Here is a 14026-nt window from a genome sequence, read left to right as displayed (position 1 = left end):
CCCCAGCATGAAACAGTACAATGATTTCATACTATGATGTTAGGTTCATTAGATAACTCCTAGTGGAGCAATGTTCCCCTTGCAGGCTCCTCTGCCCTGCTGCTCTCTCTGACCTTGCTCAGAGATCTTACAAGTAGTTGCTTCCCTTGGCTTGTTCCCCTTGGCTTCACCATTCAGCTGGGGCTCTACACACAAAGGCACCTGCCTTGGCCTGGGTGTTTGCCAACACATTTTTTAGTGCTTTGGTTAAGTAGATTTGTACAGGTCTGGGAGAACCAATGCAACTTCTTATCACCTATGACCAAACTCTCCATGAAATTCAGCCCCTCGGGCAGCATATGATTTACATCTGACTTTGATAAATCAGATGTAGGCTAATTATTCCCTGTAATTTGAGGTCATGCAGATATGGTCCTCAGAATTAAAGACTTGTAGACTTTAAGTTCAAATTCCAAGTACTGTTCATTTTGGGAGTTGTAGAGATTGCTGGTGGCTCACCTCCTAGCCTGATTCAAACTCCATTTTAAGATGAAGTCACGGGAACGTAAATGCAAATTCACAGAATTGACATCAGAAAGCAATTAGGCCATTTTGTCCAATCCCCTACACAGAACTTCGGAAGGTTTCAGAGTATGACCTTGCTACTCTTCTGCAGAGTCCAGTGACTTTGGTTTGACTGAGGCACATCAGCCAAGAAAAGGACTGTTACAGGAGATTACTCGTTTGGAAACAAAGGGAGCAAAACATTTTCTGATGAAACAGTAGCGTGACATCAGAGTAAAACTGAAATGAGACAATGAGCACAAGCCACTTCTCCACCTGTAACAGAGTAAAAGAGGGAAAATGCTCCAGGATGGCTCAACAGGACCATTTTCTCTAGTGCAGCATTTTCAGCATCATGCAACATCTACCATCTTTCTTGGACATGAGACAAAATCCAAACATGGAGCCATCTCAGCTCTGCAGAGATAAGAACTAGTGAGTTACATCTCAGATGGCACATCTCAGACATATCAAACCTACAGAAAATCTCATCTGGTAGCTGGGCTGAATAAAACACAAAGCCCAGATTCTTTGCCACAAGGTGATCTCTACTCCATGCTGTTTCAGGATTTCTGCAAGTCTTAAAGACTTCACTATTTAAGTGAAATAAAAATAACTTTTCATAAATAAATAGTTTACTGACTGAACTTGCCAAGGCTGCATCTCCCCAAACCTCAGGGGAAGAATTGGTTGTACTGAATCAACTACACTGAGAAAGGACTCTCTCTTCATACCTTCAACACCTACAAATCTTCCAGGGCCTGCCGGGCTGCCCACAAACTGACAGCATTTCTGCAATTAAAATAAACTGGCCTAGAGTCAATTTTACAAAAGGAAAGTGCAGGATTTGTTTCTGGCTTACAGGGGAGAAGGCTGGGGGAGAGGTCTGGGGAAAGATGAAGTAGTAGTTACAGAGTAGAAGCAGTGCAGCAGAGGAGAGATAAGATGTAGTTGCAAAAAGGTGTCCTGTGTTGCCCTCAGTGCCTAGAATTAGTTGAGCTTTGGCCATGTGAGAAAAATACAAGCCTTTCCACCTAACAAGGAAAAGACTTTTTTAGCCTTTTTTTTTTTGGCGTTAAACACCTTGTTAATTTTTCAGCGATTAACAGCCGTTTAGCACATGGAGAGTGCGGTGGGCAACTTATGTAGACGAATAAATTAAGGCTAAGAATGCATGCTAAGATGAAAATCAAAGCTGTCTGTTTTATTGGAAAGGCATCTGCAAATGAGAAGGGAGGAAATTGGTATCTCATTAAAAATGGGAAAGAGAGCGACAGCGAGAGAGAGAGAGAGAGAGGAAACTGAAATCTCGTTAAAATAACTGGAGAGTCTGTCCTAATTATACGTTTCCAATTGCTAACAAGAGGATATTTGTTAGAGGTTCAGAGTGCTTTTCCTCCAACCAAAACAAACAATATTAATGGCATTATTCTGTCTCCTTGGTGCAGTAGCAGTGACAGAATCTTTTTCAAAATAAACACTTCAGAGCTGGAGATCAGCAATGTTAATGCAAGCAAAAGAGGTCAATTGCTTTTTCTCTTAATGACTAGTTGGAGTGTTGTGGCCTGACCTCTACCCTGCTACACGTAAAGTGGCAGGTGGGCCTTACAAAGAGGCAGCTCAGTTTAGTAATGAACTAGTCCACAGGGCAGCAGGGGCACCCTTGCCCTGAAGTACAAAGCTAACAGGTCCCTTCAGCCTTACCAGTTGCCTGGGTCTTGTGCTGGAAAGCAGTGAGGCTCACCGCTTGCCTCTGAACTCAAAGATAGGCCATTGTGTCTAGCAAACAGAGAAGTGGACTGAATGCCAGACACTTGTGACATTTACTCCCACTTCTTCCACTGACTGATTCAATGACTTTGCAAATGTAGCCTTGCCTTGCTTCTGCATAGACTGAGGGTAAAAATACTTTCCCCTATTGTTTCAAGATGCCAGTAGAAATGAGGCAGAAATACAAAGTTCTACCACACTGCAGAAAGAAGCCTAGAACCTGCCTTGACTATTGAACAAACTGCAACTCAGCTTGGCTACAATACTCCAGAATTTGTCCCTCAAATAGCCACAGTCATGTTTGGGAAACCCATTGCAGGTGGTAACAGGGCTCACAGCTGCAAGGGCCTGACCCCATAGACTTCAGCCTTATCTCTACCTCCAACGTGACAGTGACAGTGACATAAGCTCCAGCCACCAGTTGGACAACTTTAACTGGGGCTCAGTCTAGTCCCAGCTAAATGCTTACTTAGCAAAAACCAGCAGCCTGCTCCAAGCAAAAGTGGGAAAGGCACATTTTACACAGCCTGGAACAAGGAGGCTAAAACACACTAGAAATGGTGAGCTGGTTGTCATGACATGCCTTTGCCTGGGACACCTCTAGCAGAACTTCAAATCCAAGCCAAACCACAGTGTCCCTCTGGCACAAGTTCCCTTTCCTCCTTTCTAACTCAAGAATTATCCAACATGTCATACGGGACATGTTTCAGACATAAGGATGGTAGAAGGTGCCACCTGAAATAGCGCAAAATTCTCAATCTAGAAATGACTCACCTAGCGTGCTATCATCTGTCTCCAGCTGAGGTACTTCCGTACTGTCTGGCGTACTATCCTATCCAGATCTCTTCTCCAGGCTATCAAATCTGGTTTGCCAAGCAGCAAATCTAGACAAGGCATCAGGCTATGGGATACAGGAGATTGCTTGTTGGCAGCAGCACAGTGTACTGGTCTCCAGAGAGCATCTTTGCCTGCACATGTGAATCTAATGAAAGCTGGATACAGCTACACCTTCATTGCCATCACCTCCCTACTCCAGCACCCTACAAAAATGCGCTTAGAGGTAGTAGGTGACGAGAGACCTGCAGAGAACGTCTGCCTGTGAGAGTAATCCCAGGCAGAGGTAAAGATGGAGGATGCTAACTGGATGGAAGAGAATGATTGCTGGGAGAAAACCATAAGGAATTCTCAGCAGGAGGCAAGGGGATGTTCACACCCCTGCTCAGTATTTGATCTTCTTCTCCCAAAGAGCTTGTGGTCCTTCACCCAGGATGGACAAGCTGCTTGTGTCCCAGAGGTGTCTTCAGATCCTCAGGCAGCACAGCCCTCCAGCTCACCTATCCTGAAGGAGCTAAGAGCCAAACCCTCTGAGAGGGCAAGTGGTGGAGTGGTTGTGAGCTCTTCCAGTTGTACCTCAGGTTTTGTCCAAAAGGACCCAGGTATCAAGTGTTGTGCTGTTCTGATGCCAACCTTGGTTTTCATGTGCACAGACAGCGTCACCACAGCATCACAATTTGTACTTATTCCCTGCCCCATAAGCCAAAAAGCAGCAAAGCCAACCTGTGAATAGATGGACCAGTGGTTCAATCCTGATGTTGTCTGCTTGGAAAAAGTTGCCAGGCTTCTCACACTGGCTATGCCTGGTGCCACAAACTGTCATGATCCAGCTTGACCCAGCTTGTTCTAGAGGGTACTGCAGCATGTGTCTGCTCCCAAAAGTATACTCCACCTCTGCTCCATAGGAGTGCAGGGCCAAAGTACAAGGGACATATGGGTCTGTGTGGTCAGGAGACAGCTGCATGATTCAGGGCAGCAGGTCATAAGCAGCATTCCTTAAATCATAGGCAGCATCCTTGTTTCGGCTGGGATAGAGTTAATTTTCTTTCTAGTAGCTGGTATAGTGTTATGTTTTGGATTTAGTATGAGAATAATGTTAATAACACACTGCTGTTTTCAGTTGTTGCTAAGCAGTGTTTATACTCAGTCAAGGATTTTTCAGCTTCTCATGCCCAGCCAGCAAGAAGGCTGGAGGGGCACAAGAAGCTGGGAGGGGACACGGCCAGGGCAGCTGACCCAAACTGGCCAAAGGAATATTCCATACCATATGAAGTCATGTCCAGTATATAAACTGGGGGGGAGTTGGAGGGGCAGGGGAGCGGATCGCTGCTTGGGAACTAACTGGGCATCGGTCAGCAAGTGCTGAGCAATTGCATTGTGCATCACTTGTTTTGTATATTCCAATTCTTTTATTTTTATTATTGTCATTTTATTACTATTATTATTCTTATTATCATTATTATTATTTTCTTCCTTTCTGTCCTATTAAACTGTCTTTATCTCAGGCCACAAGTTTTACTTTTTCCCGATTCTCTCCCCCATCCCACTGGCTTCGTGGTGCTTAGCTGCTGGCTGAGGTTAAACCACGACAGGCGAGTACCTTGAGGCCGTGAAGACTGATGTCTCCTTCGGAGGACAGGGTGCTGGCCTGGTCATGTCTGTCCCAAGTTGCATAAGAACCATTGAAACGAACTGCGGTGTTTTAACTGGTGCCAGTGGCCATGGGTCTCCAAAGTAATCCCAAATAGGTTATATATTTCTTATGATTAACATGATCACAAGAACCTCATGGGGCCAGTATGCGGGGATGTGAATGCCATCCACTACCCCTCCTACCACGCTGCAGTGAAATCTTTTTTGGGTGAACAGTCCTATTTAGTAGGTCCTGGCCTGGAGCAGTATGGCTGAAAGCCAGCTTGCACCACTTGGCCAGAAGACAGAGTTCATTTTTTTTGCATGGAGAAAAAAAACCACCAGAACACCCCCAAACAACAAAAAAGGACAATGTAAATGTAGACAAAAATCTCCCAGTATAAGTGTAGGTGGCACATTGCATGAAACTCACAGGCATTCGAAAGAGCATAGCTAACTTAAGGCAACACTGCACCAAAATCATTATTGTGCTGCCAATAGTTTGGTACTATTCTATCTACTGCCTTAGCTATACTGCACTTGGAGTTAGTTTTGAACATGGATTCTCATCTGTCTCTTCCAGACTGTGCACTGGGCCATGTAGGCATAGCCTTGGGTCCTCCTGCCCTGTCTCAAGGGAAAGAAGACATATATGGCAGACCGTGAGATGTTCAGACATTGTGAGTGGGTGAACAGAACTAGGCTCAAGTGAACGCCACTTTAAGCTAGTCATCAGTTCTGACTTAAAAGGAGCAAACTGAATGCAAATATTGAATACTTAGTGACGTGGTTTGATAATGTTACTAAAATCGATGTACAAAATAGACATGTCAGATTTTACTAGAAGGAGCCAACAGCAAGCCAAATTCATTTTATGATCTCTTAATTATAAAACAAAATCCGCTAGTACCTTCCCCACTGCTTGTTGCTTTTACAGACTACAGCCAAGCTGCCATTAAGCTGTATATAACTCTAACAGGGAAGGCTGGCTCTAAATTATGTCGCTATGAATCATCAAGCAGAATTCTGCTATTGTATAAATACTTACAATGGTAGGGACAGAAAAGGCCTTGAGTTACTTCACTATGTTCAGAGAAACTCTATGCGCCTATTGTGGAAACCAAGGGGAGGCGAAGGAATACACTGGTCAGAGTGGATGAGACTGCCCATGCAAATGCAGCATGGACCTGAATCAGACAACCTTCTTTCCAGTTTCCTTTCTTCCCTTCTCCACTTTTTTTCTTTTTCACAGGCGATTTCTCTGATAATCCTGCATGCTGGTATTACCAGCAGCACACAAGTGTGTCTAAAACCTTGACGACAGTAATTAATGTATTCCATCAGCACCCATGTCTCACAGCCAGCTGTTTTGTTGTGAAATCTGCCAAGCCCTAGAGGCAGAAAACTGTGCCCCCTCCTTTCGCTCCATACAATGTCTGGTGTAACTTACACTTAACGATTAGTGGCTTTATTCAATCCATCAGCATAGGGCAGGGGTTACACTACTCTCAGGGACATCCAGCAAAACCTGATCTGATAGAAAGCATTCTGCTGAAGGAGAAGTGCCTATCAGAAGAGTAGCTGCAGGTGGAGAAATGAGAGAGGAAAGAGGGGAGGCCATTTAGGGAGAGAAATACCTCTTCTGTTCTGCTTATTTATCAGAGCATACAATAGGATGCCTGGGGAAGAAAGATCCTGGCTGCCAGAGTAGGCAGATAAGATAGGAGCTATGCTTGATTATTGCAGTGACCACCAGACTGTGCATCTGGGCTTTCTGTCTTATTCTATTCCAAGCAGAGTCTGAGAAATTTGTTTTGTACTGTCAAGCCCCTGTAACTTCCCTGTATGGAAAGCTCCATTTTTAATGGCACTTGACATAGGAATGGCGTGTTTTTATATACCATGCATATTCGCCAACATGCAAGTAGAAAAGGAGCTTCTGATCATCTATAAAGAAAACCACTTGTTTACCCAAGATTTAGAGGAGCTAGAAATGGAAAACCACTTTAAGAAATCCTCTTTATAAAACCTTTGCACTGACTAATGAGTTTATGAGTCATTAAGGTTACTGCTGTCCTGATTCACAGCAAGAATGTGCATGTAAATGAATTTTCCATTACTATTGTCTCAATAAAGGCAAAGGAAACAGGTAAAGAGATGGGACTTGAACCTTGCCCTCAAAACAGGTAGGTTTATAACCTTTCTCAAATCAGTAGTATCAAAGCATTCTCCACCAGGAACATTAAACATGGCAGTCATGAATTTTCCATAAGGTCCCTGTTTTCTCTGGACCCGTTCCCCAGCCATACCTGCTTGGAGGCTCTCAATCAGTCCATGCTGGCTGCCTTAGAAGTCCTTCAAATCCACCATCTATTGCCTTCCTGAGCTGCGCTGCAGGCTGCAGTTGTCATTCCTGGTTCCTTCACTCCAGGTCCCTTGTTTGCAGTAGCCCACTCTAGCGTGGAATTCCATTTGATCCACCACTCTTTTGCAGAAAAAGCAGAAATCGGCCCTTACCAATCATTACTGTAGGTGACAAATATCTTCGGTAGATAGGTGTAGTATTTAAATATAGGTAAAGACTCCCTCCTGTGGAGCTTATGAACTCTGCAAAACCCTATCAGGTTTTGAGACTCAGCAGGGGAAGTTTTAAGTACTGAACAGCATTCGGGACAAGCATTAGCTTTGGGGACAAATCCCTAAAAAGATGTAGGCAGTCAGTCTGAGTTGGTGACAACTAAGTCTAAATTTGTTAGCCTGAAAAAACAAATTCAGCTCCTGCCTATGTCAGCCGGAAGCTACAGCGAGGCAGCTGTGCCTCACTAAACCTTTTTCAGAACAAATAATGACGGCTGCGACGCTGTCTGTTGCCTGATCTTACCCTCTTTGTGCTTTTGAAGTCATGAGAGCTGTGGGGCCGGGGGCAACCGGCAGCATTTGTGGCTGGTGGGGGAAATTCTGCCCCATGTTCACGCTTCTGACGACTGCTTGGGCCTTCACGAAGACCTTCCTCCAGTCAACGGGCACGAAGAGCAAAGAGGGCCCCTGTGAAAGACTCTGTGGATAAAACCGGGGGTCTGGCAGCTGAAGCCTGAGCTCCAGAGACAGCTTGGGTTTTAACACTTAAAAGTTCCTCGAGTAGCTGACAGGCATCCCCTCAGGTGGGCTCCCCTCAGGTGGGCTCCCCTCAGGTCGGCTCCCCTCAGGTCGGCTCCCCTCAGGTGGGCTCCCCTCCCCCATGGCGGGGGCCGCTGTGGCTGCTCTCCCTCTGCCTCCTCGCTGCCTCTGCCTGGCTCCTTCCCTCACCCAGGGAAGGCCACAGTCGTCAGTCAGCTCCCCGGAGCCCGAGCAACCCTCCTCAGGCCTCCTGTCCCATCTTCATCGCCCTCCCTCTGCCATTGCAAAAGGACTGTCGCTACCCCGCCATGGCGGGAAGCCCTGAGGGAATCCTGGCACAGGGCAGCCTGGAGGGCCTCCGGGTAAATCAGCTCCAATCCCTGCTGGAAAACGGGCAAGGCTGCCGGCGAGAGGAGGCACAAACACGTTGCCTGTTAGCCGAGCAGACTTTGCCATCCGTTTCTCTCACGTCACGGCGTCGGTCGGTATTTGAGAAGAAACACGGGGTGGCCACAAAGAGCTGGATGGCGGCTGAGGGGAGAAGGCCTTGAAATAGCCACAGCTCAAAGCAAGGCAGGACACGGTGGTGGGAAGCCCCCAGCGGTGCTCGGTACAGCCGGGATGCGTTTTGGGGGGAATTCAAGAACAGTAGCAAGTGCGTTTTAGCAGCCCAAAGGACCCAGCTTCTTTTAACTCCTTCCTGATCCTGGGCCGGCCATTTAGGCTTCCCAGAGGCAAAGGCAGCCTTTGTGCATTTTATTTCTCCCAGAAGATTTGCAGTTAGCTCTACCATACACCTGCCACCCTGCCAAAAATAATGTAAACAAGGTCCTTCTGTTTAGTCTGTAGCCAAGAAAATCTCTGTATATTTTGAACAACTCTGGCCCTGATGGTCAGGGGGTTTTGAACACACCTTTTTTTTTTTTTTCTTTCACTTCTGCTGCATTTAATGGCTTGTAGATGGTGTGTTCTCCTGTATTTACGCACAGCCTCACTTCTACAGGTCCAGGGTCAAACTCCGAAGCATGGCACGAAGCACTACAATACTGCATTTAGGGGTATCTGAGTTTGAAAGTAAAATGTGCTGGATACACTAACAGCCCTGTAGCAACGTTGGTGCCTCTTGTAGAAGACCTGTGTAGCTCTGTGGAAAGAGAAGGATGCTCTCACTGCTTGCTTCAGCTACCTTCTTTATATAGACAGTTATGTGCTGCTGGGAAGGGAAGTGCGCCCGGTAAGTAGAAGGCTAAGTTTTAAAACACAATAGTTGCTTTTGCTGCAGAGAATTGTTTTAGTATGATTTAGGATTAATTTCCAATTCAAAATTCCTCTATTTTATTTTATTTTTTTTTTTTTTAGTATTCCTTGAGCAAAAAGCATCTAAACACAACATATAATGGGAAACTTTTTTCACTTGCGTAACTAAGAAACATACAACGGGAAAGTTTGTGGTCAAACTTTCTAAAAAATTTTACCTCCGGAGCTGAGACCATGCACTGAAATGGGAGATTATAATAAAAGTCCAAACATAACCTTAATGATAGGTTTTGCTGGTTTGAAAGCTATAATATAGGGTAACTACTTGTACCAGCCCAGCATATGGGGGACTTCTTTTGTCTCTGACACTTACAAAGGCTTCCTTTGAGCTAGGAAAACATCTTTGGGTTCCTTAACTGAATCACCAAAAGAAAAGAAAAAAAGGAATAAAATTACAAGAAAAAAGGCTTATCGACTCCATCTAGTTCAACAAGCTCCCAAAATAGCAAGAGAACTCTGCCAAACCTCTAATGCCACAAGGCTCACTCATTCCCTGACCTGCTCTTGTGTTTTTCTTTCCACACGGGGATAGAAAATTTCACTAGCTCCTTCTGGAGCTGCACATCTTGTCATGTATTGTCTGCTCTTTCTGTACTGGGAACACCTATGGTCATAGAATAGTAAGAGCAATGAGTAAGACCCAGAGGAGGGAAAGGCAGAGAAAAGGATGGTTATGTGGAAAAGCCAGAAGATAGGAAAAGCTGAAGGGATACACAAATTGCGAAGGAAAATACAGGGGATGGAGAAGAGAGGAGGAAGGTGATGAGAGGAATAGAGGTGGCCCTCAGAAAGAAAAGCAGATTGTGGAGAGATATTTTACTTTCCCATCCATCTGTCAGAAGCAGAGAAAGCCATAGAATTGCACTCCTCATTTCATTGTGTACTCAGTGGAATTCTCCCATCTGGTTTGACATACCAGCTGAATCTACAATCCACCCTGTAGCCTCTACAAATACGTCAATCAAAATGACCTGCTGTGAAAGCTGTGAGAAGGCACTCTTTTGTGTTATCCTCACATGAATGTTAGACCCACACAGAATCCCTGCTGTATCTTATTTTCAATCACAGGACATTGGAAAGCTCCTGCAGATGTTATTTTTGCCATGCAAGTAAAGGAATATTGTGATGTGACTAAACCATGAAAGATGAGGAAAAGCCATGAAATGAGGTCTGGTGTGTGAGCTAGCAGAAGGGGATCAGTCACACATGGGAGGCTCTGACACAGGACAAGCTCAGCACTCTTTTACATGACTCATTCTGGAACCATGGAGACAACCAGCTTTGCAAATATTGCTAGAGAGCTGATGATGAAATTGCTGCAGTCAACCCAGATGTTCCTATAAAGAAGCCCTTCAAGAAACTCCTGAAGCATCAGTGATGGCCAAAGAAAACTTCCCCATTCTACCACAGAGCAATTTAAACAAGTTTCACCATCCAGCTGCAGGAGCTTTCTTGAGGTTCTGGTCTGTCTTTCTTTTGTGCGTCTCAGATGTTCTTGGACCCACAAAGTCCGTTCGGTGATTCAATAACAGGTCTAAAACCCTCACCTCACAGGAAGTTTGAGGAATAGCTTCACTGTATTGCAGTGTTAAGTTTAGATTTAGTTAAATTCTGAGGAAGCTGCCAGACATATGCAGCCTGCTTGGTCTGCCGTTGCCAAGCTGGGCTTTATCCAGATACTCACAGTTATATATGCCAGTCCTAGAGCTACCTCTTACTTGTCTAAGTAGTACTTGCAATAGGTAAATGATAATTCTTCAGGTTTGCACATCTCTATTCAAATCACATATACCTGGACTCACTGTTGGTACTGCAAATAACATGAAACTTCAAGCTATACAAAAGTAATTTGAGGAATTTGCCCTGTAAAATGTCAATGTTTTTTTTTTTTCTCACCTTATGACCAAGCTTCCGAAGGAAAGACAGAGCCTGAATAAAAGCCTTATGTTTTCTTAAGATCATTCCATGCTTCTACCTTTTCATCTTCTACCATATGCTTCCTTCACATTTCTATTCCCATTAGATATAGTGGGAGAGAGTCCTATCTTTTTTTTTTTTTTAATTTAAGCAAATAATGCAACTAATTCTAACCCCATGCCGTAAATTGACCTCAAGTAAGAAATTCTGGCATTTCTGTGAGGAGGACCCTTTCAGTATTTTCACATTTCTGGTACACAGTGGCACAAGTGAAATCAGAATTATTTTGTGAGTATGCTGAGGGGGAGGACTGTAGTAGGACATCCATCATCTTGTGGAGCAATGATGATCAGTAGACAGAGTGGCAGGGTGGAGACTAACAATAAAATGTATAACAAATACACAATAAAGAGGCATTATTTGCCCATCTTTTAGACAGGCAAAGTCAGGAGCATAGTTTTCTTGGAAGTCCTTCGTACTGACTCAGAGAAAAGCATAAATGCCTAGTAGCCTTACTCCCACTTCCTAATTCTGAACATCAGATGCTGATGCCTTTTGATTAGTATCGTACTCCTGCAGCGTGGTCTTCTGCAAAAACAAGGTGGCATATAGTTCCGTTTAGAGCTCATCTGTGAAGAAAGGCACATTATTTCAGAATAACCAGAACCTTACCAGAGGATGCCTTAGGAAACGTTGCTACTATTTCCTTCTGACAGGTAGTCACAATTTAAATAAATGTGTCTGGGTGGAAAACTGATACAGCAGTGAACACTTGTGTATGATCCCTGATAGACTCCTTGGATGCTTCACTGATTAATTCATTTCAGCTTTAACTGAGTTGCTTTACTGGCCCTGCTGAAGTTAGTTAAGTTTTCAATTGGCCTGCAATTGGATCTTAATCATCCGTCTCAAAGATATGGGGAGACAATTTGAGCCAACCTGATGACTCACTGTCATGCTAAGCAGGTCACACTTGTCCAAAAGGGTTGTGTAAGGGGGGGGAGTTCACCAGGATAAAGCTAAACTGATCTGTGCTGATCTCAATCAAGCCTCTGTCCAGCAGTAAATCAGATCCTGTGACACAAGCAATCAAAATAGAAATCTGATGTGCAAGTGTCTTTGTGAGCTGAAGACTGTTCCTTTCTTTAGACAGCAGACTGGTAAAAGGGTGCCTCACGTAAACTGAGGTGGAAACAGTTTTAGTAAGGCCTACTGCATCCAGCAGATTTTCTGTTCATAGTGAGAACATTGAAAGTACCACAGGAATTGGTTTTGCTGTCAAGTTCTGGTACAAGGAATGCCAGCTGCCTCGCGCATGTTCCGAAAAAAACAAGAGCCTGTGTTTTAGAAGAAATAAAGAAGAAATGAGAAAAGTTGACTCGGGTTCAGTTTGTGCTTTCTCTATTTACATTGGGTTCTTGAGCATTGGATAAATAGGTTTTCAAGGTCTGAATAAATAAGCAGCCTCTTGACCTCTCCTCCTAGAGGATGTTTCCCTACAGTATCTTCTCCAGGAGCCTTCCTTGCTACTCTGCTCCACAAAATTCCACTCTCCATTCCCTATCAGGTAACCAACGTGAAATTTTAAATAGGGGAAGCTTGGGACCAGCTGCATAGCCTCATATGGGAGAACTGCTCTCCCTTTCCTCTTTTCCTGTCATATGATCAGATGTGCAGCCACCACATGCCAAAAATGTCAGCATCCCACATCATGTGAGGGGCACGCATGTGGTCACATAATGGGGAATAACATTCAGCCATGTGAACAGCTCACTCCTTGTCACTTGACGGAAGGGCGGGCAGTGGGGACTTCAGAAAAAAGGATAGCAAAGAAGAAACTAACAGAAAAATTAATCCAGCCTGCAACACCCTCCTTCTCCAGCCACCTCCTCCTACCAATGGGCAGCTGGAAGGCTGTCCTAGCAGAAAATGCCTTGGCCATGACTTTGTCATCACGTGGCTGAACTATAGCAATGTCATAGAGTTTGGGAAGAAGCCTTTAGCCCCTAAGAAATTCCAGCTACATACAAAGGGAAGCAGGCTATCAATTCATCCGTACAGATTTGTGAGCCGTGATATCTGATCCCCCTGTGCTCCGGGTGTGTATGCCAAAGATGTGCAAAATCAGAATCGGGATATAGGAAATTAGGATCAATATTTTCTTTACCATCTGCTGCTCCACATACCTGTCATGCTTTTTGATATAGTCTTCTCTAATATAAATACATAGCATTATGTTCTTCTAACTTTTTAAAACAAACAAAAATCACAATACATGTGTTTCTCCCTATGAAGCAACCTTTTCCCTTCCAGCAGCAGCTTCTTCCACTCTTATCTCCACTGTTCTGGATCACTTCCTTCACCCATGTGTTCTCTGAGCCATCTCTGGTGCTCTCTATGGCATGCGTCCTTGGATTCGCATGCCTTCTGTGCAAGGAAAGATGATATCTTCATTTACATTTGGGGGGGGCAGTTACAGGTCCTATCTGAACAAGGTGCAAGGAGCTACATAAGCAATAAGTGGTATGGCTGATGCTAACAAAGGGGAATGCACCTCAGTAAATCCACTCCTGAAATGCCTCATCTGGGATTAGATCATGTGATGGCCTCAAGCTTAACAGAACTAGAGCATAGATAGGCAAGTTTATATATTTGACAATTCATTCAGAATGAATCTTACATAGCATGCTATGAGGACCAGGAGAGAAGCCTAAGCACATACAACTCCCAGGTAACAAGTCTTTGCATCACATAAGACCCTTCTTCTCCATCCAGCCTCTTGTCTCCATCATAATTTTATCTGGAAGGGGACTATTTTGTGTTCTTTGCATGACACTTAACGTAGAGTGACCTTTGTCCCATCACAGAGGTCTCTGACATAGTAGGTACAATGATG

The sequence above is a fragment of the Harpia harpyja genome, chromosome 8 (assembly GCF_026419915.1).
Source record: "Harpia harpyja isolate bHarHar1 chromosome 8, bHarHar1 primary haplotype, whole genome shotgun sequence".
NCBI classification, from domain to species: domain Eukaryota; kingdom Metazoa; phylum Chordata; class Aves; order Accipitriformes; family Accipitridae; genus Harpia; species Harpia harpyja.
The sequence above is the reverse complement of the archived record's forward strand: the minus strand, read 5'-3'. Positions refer to the sequence as shown.